The sequence below is a fragment of the Phasianus colchicus genome, chromosome 17 (genome assembly GCF_987193195.1).
Source record: "Phasianus colchicus chromosome 17, bPhaCol1.hap1.1, whole genome shotgun sequence".
Classification (NCBI taxonomy): Eukaryota; Metazoa; Chordata; class Aves; order Galliformes; family Phasianidae; genus Phasianus; species Phasianus colchicus.
In genome coordinates, this window is record NC_143452.1 from 4,019,246 (window position 1) to 4,032,004 (window position 12,759).

General features: G+C 51.2%; 1 protein-coding gene across 2 annotated transcripts in view; it reads left to right on the forward strand.

Annotated features, from left to right (window-relative positions):
- Positions 1 to 1,926: 1,926 nt before the first annotated feature.
- The window catches only part of PPP1R16B (protein phosphatase 1 regulatory subunit 16B), a 49,197-nt gene continuing 38,364 nt past the window's right edge, over positions 1,927 to 12,759 (forward strand). Inside the window, exon 1 of one of the 2 annotated variants that reach the window (XM_031603140.2) lies at positions 1,927 to 2,028. The gene's annotated coding sequence lies outside the window, so the exon portion shown is untranslated. Of the gene's footprint in view, positions 2,029 to 2,062; positions 2,445 to 12,759 lie in introns of those variants that run through there. The other variant, XM_090152384.1, reaches the window with a different exon arrangement.

The window sequence follows — 12,759 nt, forward strand, 5'->3', positions numbered from 1 at the left end:
GATTATATGACCCCGGGAGTTTGGATGGCATTAAAAAACAAACAGCTTCATTTCTATTCTATCTCCAAATCTTTGTGTTGGCAACTGAGTGGAGAGCTTTGATCTGCAGCGAGCAGTAGGAGCAGAGCAGCATCCTCCCTCAGCCCTGCAGCTGCTCCACCTTCCCAGCTCCGGGCACTGAAAGGGCCTGCAGACACAGTGCTGCCCTTCTCTTCCTGATAGCAATGCTCAGACCCCACTGCAGAACAGAAAATGAATCTTTGTGTTTTCAGTCCTGTCAACTATTCAGATGTGTTTCATCTCTCCGCACTGACTCACTGCGCTGGCCCGGAGCCAGTTTATTTATATGACTCTCCCATCATTACCATACGTGCCTCAGAAAGCAGCTGTGCTTACAACACATTTTCAACAAACAAACTGAATTATGGGCTTCAGAGCGTGATCCTGAGCCTCCTAGCTGTCCTGCAGCCCGGGGCTCAGCTGCTGGCATTGGAGCATCCCACACTCCTGAACCTTGGAGCAGGCGGGGATCTCAGGGTGCTCCCAGAGCCACTGCTCACCTTCACCCTGCCCTGAACATTGCAGCACCATTGTGGATGCACTTAGGAGGACAACATAGTTGTAATTCCTTCTCGTTAGCTTTGTTTTCCAGATGTTTGCATTTAAAAATGCATTCATCAGATGACTTTGTATGATTAAGGCACTTCTCCATGTGTCACTGGTGACTCGTACAAAAGGTGATGGCTTTAAGTTGCACCAGGGGAAGTTCAGGTTGGATGTTAGGAAAAACGTATGCACCCAAAGAGCAGTGATGCAGTGGTGCAGCTGCTCAGAGAGGTGGGAGAGTCACCATCCCTGGAGGTGTCCAAGAACATGGAGATGTGGCACTGAGGGACGTGGGCAGTGGGCATGGTGGGGTGGCTGGGGTTGGGCTTGTGGATCATAGGGTCTTTCCAGCCCTAATGATTCTGTAATTGTTGAAACACGGCTCTGCTGTGCTGCAGTATGGGAGTTGTGAGATGCCATCAGATGGGACTCCCACCTTAAAGCACTTCCATGCTCTGGATGCTCCTCCACACCCTGGTACCACTGCAGACACCAATTCATTACCTGTAAGCACTCAGCTCTCATTGTCCAGTTCAAAGGAGTGATCCACATCCCAACCCGAGGCTGTTTGCTGCACTAGGCCCTTGTAACACACCACAGATCACTGATCAGAGCCATCTCCTGCCTCTCTGTCACCTGCAGCCGTTCAGAGGCTGCTTACCAGAAGGAAATGGGGCTGATGGTGATTAATCCTCCAAGCCTACCGAAACCCATTTTGCCCTGCAGAAAGCACCGGGGCCGGATCTGACAGAAGCATGAAGCATCAGCCCTGCAGGGTGAACTGGGCAGCACGGTGCCTGCTGGCTGTGCTCCCAGGGCACCAGCAAAGGCTCTGACCCGCCTCACTTTGTCTGGGAAAGGAGCAGTGGTTGTGCTCAGCAACAGTCAGTTTCAGTGCCGACAAGCTCGATGTGAACGCTGCACTGGAGTTTCTCCTTAAAAATACCGCTGTCTCCTGCATCGCTGTGACAAACAGGAACCGCTGCCACGCTCGGCTGCTTCTGCTGACCAAAAAGGGGCGAAGCGGCTGCTAACCCGGATATCCTCCGCGGCCCTTCAAACTTCAGCAGCCGGGGTTTCCCCTTATCTCCAGCCGCTTTCGGCAGCTTCAGGAAGACGGAGGGACGGCTGCGTTCTCCTAGCAATACCCGAAGACCCTTAAAAAACCCCCAGGCAACTACAATGTATCACCCACCGGCCCCACGCACCGCATCTCCCCGGAACGCTGCGGGGCGGAGCGGGACACCCCGCACCTGCCGGGAAGGTCCGGCCCAGGGGCGGGCAGCGCCGCTCGCCCCGCTCCCCCCGGCTCCCCCCATCCCCGCCCCGCCCCCGCGGCGCGGCCCCACCTCGGGGCGGAGCCGGAGCGGCGGAGCAGCGGAGAGCTCGGAGCGCGGCGCTGGGCCTCGGGAGCCGCCGCGGGTGAGTGCGGAGCGGAGCGGAGCTGGGGGAGGAGTGCGGGGCAGCGCTCTGTGCCGGGTGTCCTTCGGACCCCCGCCCGGAGAAGGGCTGCATCTGCGGAGCGCGTCCGGGGCGGTGCGGGCGGGGCAGGGCCGAGGGGTCCCAGCGGCTCCGGGATCCGCGAGCGGTGGCCGCAATCACGGCGCGGAGTTGGGGGAAGTCGGCTGGCCGAGCGGGCGCTGGAACGGCGCGGTGCTGCTCGCCCCGGGGGCTCCGGGTCATTCCTCGGCGAATTTGTCCGATCTTATCTTGGACGCGGCTGATGATGAAGGCGTAATTACCTCTTCAAGGCAGTTAGCTCCCAAGGGGGACCTGCTTCGCTGTTTAGCGTGCTTTCATACCGGGGGTCATCGCGCAGAACCCGAGGGGCTGAGGAGGTACGCCTTGCTTTGCTTTGCTCTTGGGTTTTGCTCGTTGCTTTGGAAATTCTCTCCCCTTTGGCACAATTCAGGTGTGGATGCAATGTTCTTGAGGCAGTGTAAATATAAACAGCCGTAATTGCTGGAACGGCACCGGGCGCTGGCTGTGGCTGTCGGTGTGAGTCCTGCGGGGCTCCGGCAGCTGTGAGCATCGGCCCCTCCGCACCGGGTGTGATGTGCTTGGGGTGACTCTGACAAGGGAACCAGTTCTCGCTCGGCTCTCTGCTTAACGACTGTGGAACGAGCTCTTTTGCACCAGGGCAGTTCTGCTTGAGGACAAAGATGTTTCTAGGTACAGCGTTGCTGAGGGGAGCACAAAGCTGGGAAACAGCACACTGCGCTGGGGCCTCCTGTGCTCCCTGAGAGCAGCACGGTGAGCAGCAGCTCGGTGGGCTGCCCTCGTGCTCACCTTGACCTGTGTTGCCCTGGTGCTCCTTGCAGGCAGAGCAGAACGAGGCCCTCACTCCGAGCTGAGCTGTCTGGAGGGGCTGATGCCATGTTCATTGTGCTGAACCTGAGTGCGAAGAGCTTCTTTGCATTTGTGCTGCCCTTGCTTAATCTCTGTGCTAAGAGTTGGAACCAAAATTGTGTGTGATGCTGTAAATCCTTTTCCTCGGTTATTTTTATGGGTTTTGCTTTGTGTTCTGAGATCTCTGGTGGGGTTGAAAAGCCTATGTTCCTTCTGCCTGGAAGACGCATACGATTATTTCATAACCAAACCGAGGTTTGAAGTGGTGAACTTTAGATATCTGTGCTGGATGCGATGAAACCCTGAGATACTGCCTCTGCTTCCTGACATCAGGGGCGCGTGCCCAGCCTGCCCACTGCTAACAATGTCATCTTGTTAGGTCCTCTGAGCTGGAAAGCAGCCCTGTGCGAGCGTGCTGGTACCAATGGTACCGGCTCCCTGTGCCCCCACATCGCTTCTGCAGCTACTTTGTTGGGACCTCATTTTCCCTGGGTTTAATAATTTATAAATGCTTGTTGCCTCCAGGCACATTTCATCCAGTAAGAAGAAAAACATCGACCAGTGTTTACTGGAATACTGGTTGCAGAGTCTGAGGCTGACAAATAATGGAGCCTTTGTGGATGGAGGGATGTCACGTTTTTATCTTATGTAAATGAGCGAAAGAGCAGAATTTGTCTGAAGGGTCTCTGAGATGTCCTTCCCTTCTTATCCTCATCTTTAAAAATGTCTTCTCTCCTCTTGAGGCGAAGGGGAGTTTAGCTGTGACCTTCCTTAACCTGATACTGGGTGTGAGTCTCCTTTGCTTTTATCTGCGTGTGGCTCAAGTTTGGAAGCTGTCATGTGTTCAGTGGTTATAAATGAAGATAAGAGATGGAGGGCCTACATCTGCACAGGGTTTGTTTCCTTGGCTGGAGAGAGGTCAGCCTTTCTGTGGGCAGTGAATTGCCCTCTCTCATGTGGCAGACCCTGTGCTGTCAGTGCTGTGCTTGGGGTGGCCCACTGCAGGAGGGGAAGGTTGGCTGTCTCCTCAGAAACTGCTCAGAGGTGATGCAGCGGGCAGTCATATCCCGGCTCATTGCCCTGAGGAGCAGATCTTGCCTGCTATCAAACTGGTTCTTCATGCAGAAGCCCTCTCCTGCCCCAGCTGCTCTCGCTGCTTTCAATTCCTCTGATTTTTGTTGTGGCACTGAAAATGGAGCGCCATCAACTCTTTTGGTGAGCTGTAGCTGAGGGTACGAGCTGGAAGTGCTACAATCCCAGTGCCTGCCTCTGCCTCTCCTCCACTTGATGTTGTGCAGTGGGAGGATGTGACCCCGTGCTGAGCATGGCAGGGTTCAGGAGCACTGCGTTGCCCCAAGAGCTGCAGGTGTGAGCAGGGATGTGTGAGCGGGGTCAGCTGCTCGCTGTGTGCTGCTGCTTGAGTTACAGCACCTCTGTGGGCAGCCCTGCCAGCTGGCTCTTCCTTCAGGGATGTTTAAAGAGGCTTATCACAATCTTACTAGAAATCTGTCTTCTTCTGTTAATCTATAGTCTCCTCATCTCCTCTCCACGTGCTCCTATCTCATTCATCTCGACAGCGCCCTTCTGCCGGCTGCTGCACATCCATGCTGGTTCACTGCCCTGCTGCTGCTTGCTCTGCAGTGTAGTGTTTGCTTTATGCATGTATATATGTGTGTATATATGTATGCGTGTGTGAGTATGTAGAGAGGGAGATCTGTATCCACTTAGATTATATCTACATAGATAGCTATAGAGATAGATATCCATGTATCTGTGCATACATGTAACTAGTATGGCAAATATAAAAATGAATATAAATAAAGCTGATAATAAATATATACAAATAATTGTAGATATAATTTTGTATTATTTTTAAGGTGATGCTGGTGCTTTTATGGCTGGGGTGAAGGTGAGCAGCCTGAGTCTGCTCCTGTGTTGGGTCTTGCTTGGCTGCTCAGTGTCAGGCATAGTGTCAGCCTGAGCTCACTGGGAGCCCTTGGCAGCCCTCCTTGCTGGGGCATGTCCTGCTTCTTGGGGTGATGCATTTCTTCCTGCTGGACCTTCTTGCAAATCTCACAGCAATGTGTAAATACAGTGGCTAGCAGAGCCACGTAGACGCCTAGAAGAACGAATAGCTCCAGGAACACTGAGCCTCGATCCCCATACAAAGCAAACACATATATCAGTTGATGTGATTAGGTGAGCTGCAGGGTTGCTTGCTCTAGAGGCCTGGGTAACAAGTTCACGGCCTTTGACAAAGGTTCTGTAGCCAACCCTGCTCACAGAGACTGCCCTGAATCCTGCAGCCAGGAGTGGTGCCCCTGCCTTTCCTTGCCCTTCCTCCCACACAGCATGCTGGTGCTGCCTTGGAATATTGCTAGCTGGAGAGGAAGAGATAATGTGTTTTTTTTTCCAAAATAGTCAGCTGATGGAATCTCATGGGAAGGGGGTTGCAAAGCAGGAGGCAGGCGGGTGGGCATTCCAGCTCCATGCCTTTCTGTAATTCAGTGGAAGAGGGCTGAAACACGAAGTGTGCTTGTTGGGTACTCTTTTCTGTTTGCATTTGAAAGAGCTTGATAGGCTGTGATTAATGAGGCTAAACAGAACTTTGATAAGTGGTAAACTCCAATGAACCTGAAACAGAAATGGCTTTATAAGGTGGCTTTGCTTCCATGCAAAGCACAGATTGTGGGTTTCTTACAGCGCTGTTTGGTTTGGAGCTGGCAGCGTGCAGCATGGGCTGTTCTGTTGTACAGCTGGGCTGTTCTGTTGTACAGCAGGAGGAGAAGCTGAAGGATGTCTGTATGGCCGCAATAGGGGCCACTGTTGTACAGCAGCTCCTGTCTCTGTGCAGACCCTCCTGCTTTCTTTTCTGCTCTAGGTTAATGCTCCCAAATTTGGGTCATCAGATCTGCGTCCCGGAGCCCCGCATGTCCCCATATCCAGGCTCTAATTAAGGATGCTCTAAAAGCGGTGGGCTGGCTACCATGGCATTGCAGATCGGAACCATTGGCCTAATCTATTTTTAAAGTGAATTAAACTAGAAAAAGGCAGTGTCACTCTAGAGTAAGGAGTCACCTGGGGAGGTAACCCAGAATAGTTGTTCTGCTTTGACTTTGCACCCTATCTCATTTCAGAAAGACTTTTCTTTCCGTATACATGAAAGCTTTGTAAGCACATAATAGAGGGCATGCTTTAAGCAACCAGTGGAAAATATCTTATTGTTCTTGAGGTGTTCCCTTCATTGCCTCCTGGCTGCTTGCTCTCTAACATAGGCATCCTTTTCCCTAATAAATCTGCCCTCTTTCTTGCTGCCCCCTGCAGAGATCTGCGCTCCCTCTGTGCAGCACAGCTCACACAGCATCAGGTGCCCATATCCAGCCGATAACCTGAGCTGCACGCTGGGGCTGGGTGTAAATTATTAGCAATGCCAGACCTGCTTGCTGTGCTCAGCTCGTGTTGGCTGGGAGGAGTGGGGATCTTTGCATGGTGTTTTGAGTTGCGCTGAGACGCTCTGCTGTTACGCTTCTCCTTTGGATTTGTCAAGCTCAAGTTAAATGTATATAATTTTAACATCTCATGATTCTTTGGGGGCTGACTCATGTTTTTTTGGCCTGGATGAATCATAGCTCTTGAACTCCATTGCTAAATTCATTATGCAACAATTATAGGGTTGGAAATGCCACCCTAAGTGCACACAAACAAGCTGGCAATTTTCCCCTCCTTTTCTCTCACCCTGTGCTGCCAAGAGATCTCTCTTGGGAGTTTGCTCGTTAGCTCTTAGCGCCGTGCTGCAGGTGAGGGGCTGCTCAGCACCCTGCATCACAGCACTTTGCCCCTGAGCTGGAAAGTCCATCGTTTCTGAAGGGAGGAAAGAGATCAGCCAGGATGGGAAGCTGGAGGTGCACAGCTCTGCTCATCCATGCTAGTTGCCTTCCCTTTGTTGCAGATGGCATGTGTGACACTGTGGGGTAGTGATGGCACCTCTTGGTCTGTATGGGGAAATCCCGAGGATGAGCCATTGCTTTGCAGCAGTTCCACATAGCAACGGGGGATGCTGGCAGCATCACACAGGTGTGAATTGTGTGTACCTCCTGCTGAGTAGTTCAGAGGTCAAATAGCTGTCAGAGGAGAAGCACAAAGATGATGTGTGCCCCATACTGCCTGAGAAGCCACCATCGTTTTCTCTATCTAGTACTAAGCTGAGATTTGTATAGGGCTTGGCTTTTTGTTACTGAGGTCTTGAGCAAATGTTCTTCTGGTACATGGAAATAAGAGGGGCTTTGTATCCCATGGGCTTTGCTTGTTGACTTTTTTAATTCACTGAGGCTGCTGGTGGGAGCCATGCTGTAGATGCCTGTCGGATACAGAAGGACCATCTCCACCATCTGCAGGATTAGACTGCAGACCTTAGAACGATCCTGTGCCTGAATTTGACTTTTCCTATTGGAAGATGGATTTTTCTGCCATCCAAATAAAACAGCTTCACAGAGCAGAGCGTTCAGCTGAGGTAGGGATGAAATGGCAGGGTGGGTGCCTGGGAAACTGCAGAAAATCTCCCTTGAGCAGCAGTTCTTCCCAGCAGAGGTCTGGGCCTTCCTTCTCAATGTTCTGGGGAAGTCTGTTTGCACATAAGGGCAGAGCCATGTATGGAGCATGTGAGAAGACTCTCCAGGAACACAGTCATGGCACTGAGCTTGCTGGAGTTCAGGAAGCATCTGGACAACACTCTTAGACATGTAGTCTGAGGTTTTGGGTGGTCCTCTGTGGAGCCAGCAGTTGGACTCGATGATCCTTCTGAGTCCCTTCCAACTTGGAATGTTCTATGATTGAGCCTTGTGCTCATGGATGGATGAGGAGAGGGACCCATGAGCAGGGAGCCCTAATATTTGTAACTACAGAAGTGGCAGAAACAAAGTAACAGCAACACCACTGAGGATGAGGCAGTTCTGGTACAGTGATGGCAGTCAACTCAGTGTATCAAAAGTATCCCAAATCATGTTTGCAGAGTAATAAATGATAAACGTTTGATGAAACTTTGTGTAAGAACAACCGCATTGTCAGCGCAACAGGTCAAGCCAGTGTGCCATCTCTGACTGTGGCTATGAGAAGATGCAGAAAACATGAAAAGTAGGGCATGTATGGTGACGTACGGGTTGATAACTGTGCCTAAAAATAAGGTACTTTAGAAACATAAAATCTGCCTCGCAAGCAAGGCAGCGGCAAGCAAGGCGGGTGTTTGATTGAAGACTGAAGCTGGTGATGCTGGCGCTGCAGAAGGCTGTGTGTTGTTTAAATCTGTTGGTTTGCATCTGAGATGAGACAAAACGAGCTGGGCCTGAGCCAAGGTGGGAGGCAGTGGTGGGGCTGTTGGTGGAGATGCTTTTCCTTGGCCTGCTTCTTGTGCAGGGCTGATGCTGGTCTGCATGCCGAGGAGCCCTCGTCCACTGGAAGTGTCATGGGGCAGCTTTCTGAAAGATGCACTGAAATGCTCCCATGGGCTTCAAGAGGATGGTTGCCCAGTGGTGATAGCATCAGCTGGTACGGATCCTCACTGCTGCTGTTGTGCATGGGCTGATAGCTGTAGCTGCTGTACATTACTGCAGTGAAAACTGACTGTGCCATGGGTATTGGGTTGTAGAGGTGGACAAGGGCCTGAAATTTTTGGCATGGAGGAATAGTGGGCACGTGGCTTAGTAATGGAACAAATAGGTCATCGTGGAGTTCAGCAGGGCATAAGGGCAGTGCCGTAGGCCAGCAACTCAGATGCATGAGCTGTATGGAACGTTTTGTGCACTGTAGTGTGAATAGATTGTTTTTCCTCAAATCTCTTTCCTGGCAGAACCTGCAGGATCCAGGTGGATGGGCATCCCCCTGCCCCAACAAACAGGAGATGTATGGGCTCCTCTGTGTTGTGTGGTTAAGATCTCTTGAGGGTCATCGTAACGGTTATAGATGAGCTCAATAATGTCAGTCAGCATTAGAGCTGAAGGTATTTGGTTAACAATAATTAAATGCTACTGCTATTTAAAAGGAATGAATCAGATTGTGGGGAAGAGCATCTTCTCCTACGTCTCCCACAGAATCAATAGCCCTCCTGGCAGGTGTGTAACAGGCATCTTCAGCTCCCATCAGTCACATTCATGCCAATCGCAGAGCAGCTGGAAGCACTGCCTCACCCCAGCACTGCTTTGTTCCCATGGTGTGCTGCTGTCATTGCTGTGCACAGGGTGCCATCCATCCTGCAGCTGGGGATGCTGATGTGCAGAGAGCACTTGCCTCTTTCTGAAAGCTCCCAGGGCCGTGTGGCTGTGGGCAGAGAGGAGCTGCAAATGGAAAATCCATTCCCTTATCTGACCCGGTGCTGTGCCCCAGAAGGGCAGTTCCCTCTGTTTTTTTTTTTTTTTTTCCATGTGCCAAAATGTGTGCAAATGGCTTTAAACAATAAAAGGACTTTGGTCAAAAAGTGCAGCATGCAGGCAAACAGCACTCCGTATCTTACAGGAAGGGTGTGGGCTTCTGCAGTGGCGCTTTTGAGGTCCTGATGGAAATTAGCCTTATTATTATTATTTTTTTTAATCCATGTCTTATTCTGAAGCCTGATTTGTGGGCACTTGCTGCTTTCAGGCTCAAAATAATCCAAGTTTGTAGCGTGTGATGTCAGCAAGGAGGATCTGGATGTGCAGGTCTGCGTGCATCCTCCAGTTGCAGGGCTGGTACGAAGCGGAAGCTTTCCCAGGAAAACAATTGGGAGGCGGTGATACCGCTGCCACGGATGGGCCGGGCTGCTCCCCACGTTGCAACCCGCACGCATATCATGAGCTGTGGAAAAATAAATGGAGAGCCGAATGGGAGACTTATGCCCCCAATTAATTTCTGTTCCGTGTAATCTGCGCTGCTGCGTGCTATTCCTTCCCTGCCAGCTGCCTGGCTCAGGGCTGGCTCTGCCTCGTGCGAGGGCAGCTGGGATTGGGTGCGCAAACACAAACAGAAGTCCCGCTCTGATCTTCTTTTCTCTGCCTGGGGGCAGGGATCCCGCTGCTCCTCTGATGCTGGAGATAAATTTTGTTAGCAGATACTCTTCTTTGGGAGAGCAAAGGGGAGCGGTGTGTGTAATGAATTCCTGAAGGAATACAATTTCGTTGTCTCTGAGCATCGTGTCCTCTGGGGCTGTGATGTGCTGCCCTGGCTTAGCTGTGGGCAGAGGGGCTTCGCTCGTGGCTCAAAGCACGCAGCCCTAATCGGAGAAGACAAATCGATGCAATTAGCGCGTGGTCCCTGAAGATTTGCAGGCTATTGAACGGTTTTCTCTATTACACAAGGCTCGTTCAGTGTGTGCTTTGAAACCAAACCCTTGGACTTAGTTCTCATTTGAGCCGGTTTCCAACTCCTGGCTCAGTTCTTCGTGTTCCAGCTGGTTGACGTGTCCCTGTCCCTGCTCCAAGCTGGTGGCTGGAGCCTGGAGTGACCTGAGAGCAAAAGGCACAACTGGGATTTCATGCTCCAGGGCCAGCGGGGGCTGCTCCAGCTGCAGCCTTGAGAGCACTGCATGGACCAGAGGTAGAAGCTCTGCAGAGCAGCTCTGGCTTCTTGTAGGAGCTTAGTGGCCACCATGTGTACATCTGGGGACAGGGGCTGGCTTGTTCTGCTTGCTGCTGAGGAGCAGTGTGTCCCCATGCAGCCGCGCGCAGGGGAGGGCTGCTTGGCACACAGCCTTTCTGAAGGAAGCACAGAAAATAAGCCTGCCTTGAAATACTGCTGGGAAAAAAGAATGTATATTATGCTGGGTTGGGTGCTCACAGGAATTATGTGGTAAAATATTGAGGGGACTTCCCTCAAACAAGCACCAGCATTATTAAGGGTGGAACGGTTGGGAGGAGAAGAGAATGAGGTGCTTACATTTTTCTGTTACCAGCATCAGCTCCAAAGGAGATCTTTGGACTTGCTGTTTCTATCTTTTCCTCCTTACTCGTATTTCATTCCCACTGCTCGGAAGGAACGTGCTGAGGAGGGAGAGATTATCTGGAACCAGCGATAAAGCACCCAAAGCCAAACATTTTTAATTCTCCAAGGAAGAATTGAGTTTTACGTTTTGAGCTTCCTGTTCAGTGAGGAATTATAGCTTACATTGATTCAGCTTCACTGCCAAATTCACCTCTGCATCGAGCAGCAGTGAAACTTCCTGTGTTGCAAACAGGTAGAATAGTATCTGAGCTTCGAGAAGGTAATTGGGGCACAGATTAAGTTACTCACTTTGCATACAAGGAACCTGTGGGAAAGCCAAGAATCTCTCCTGAAACTCCCAATTTCTGATCAGATCTCTTGCCCAGAAGACGTGTTTCCTCTCTTCCTCAACCGGGGCTTTGGAGCAGCCTGGAGGAGCTGTGTCCCCTGAGGGCTCTTGGCTGAAATCTTTTTATGTTTTTCAAATAGCTTTTCTCACTGCTTTGATTTCCCTTTCATTTGCTCACGCTAGATGTGTGCTGCTTAAAACGCTGTAGATGCTGAGCGAGGAAGGGAGCAGTTTGCTTCTGAGATAGCAGTGAAATGAAGTCATGTAGCAGTGATTTTCACAGTTCTCAGTGCTCTGTGGTTACCTGCTGGTGCTCACAGCAGGGTGCGAGAGGAGTTGCCTGGTGCCTGTGAGCCTGTGAGAAGAACTAGCTATCAGAAGCCATAACCAGATTGAGTTGATCAAAGTCCCATTCTGCCTTGAGCACCTCCAGAGATGCGGCATCCAAAACTTCTCTGCCACTGCCTTTCCACCTAGTCACTGCCTGGAGATCCAGCCAGGGTGAGGTGCAGCCTGCCTGGCGAGGTGTGATATCGGAGAATTGCACATTTCAGTTGCAAATAGCAAACCCTTGTGAGGCTGGGAAGCTGCATTGCAGCCTTTCACCGCAGGCTTTCTGGCATCCTTCTCCCCTGTGGTTTGTAGGAATTATGACTTTCTTGTGGCATTGCAGGGGGAAGCAAGCATTTGGGGCCGGGATTCCTTGGAGGTGCCTTGCATCTCTGTGCTAGCTGTGGGTGATTTGAACTCCCAGTCCAGTGCCTGGCCTTTGATGTCAGGTCTTCTGTCCTCTGTCATTGCGCAGACCCAGCAGCTGAGTTCCCTCTACAGGTGTGTGAGATTGCAGTGGTTTGGGCAGTATTTCTTGGCACGGTATCCTTATCGGCGATGCTCTGATGAACCATTTGCCCAAAACATGGGTGGTGAGACATGCAGTGCTCTAATAAAGCAAGAAACCCTCAGTTCTGGGCTCTGGTCATCCTAACGAGACCCTCTTGTCTTGATGTATCCTATGCTTATTTAAAAAAACAACAAACAAAAACTTTTGATCTTTGGTCTTTCAGTCCATCACCCTGCGCTCTTGGTGGCTTTCTGGCATCTCTCTGGTTGACTCTGCATGCTGTTTGCAAGTGATGAAGAACAGCTCTGTTTTCTCCAGCTCGTGTGGACAATCTCACTGGTCACCTAAGCTGTGATGCAGAATACACCTTGTATTGATGAGCGGGGACAGTGCTGGGGGTGGTGCATGGAAAAGGAGCCTGTGAGTTCTTCACTGGTGCTCACTGCTGGATGCTGGAGGTTGTGATGGGCTGGTCACTATAACGGCACAGCTGAGCCTAAGACCTGTCGGAAGGTGAAGGGGAAATTCTGCTCCTTGCAGGGGATGATGCACACAAAGTAAATAATTGGGCAGCTGCCTCTGCTGCAGGCTGCTTATGTGCTCAGGTCCCTGCTATAGGCTTTCGTGCTTGGTTTCCAACTCCAGCTGAGAGAAGATTAACTTGAGGTGG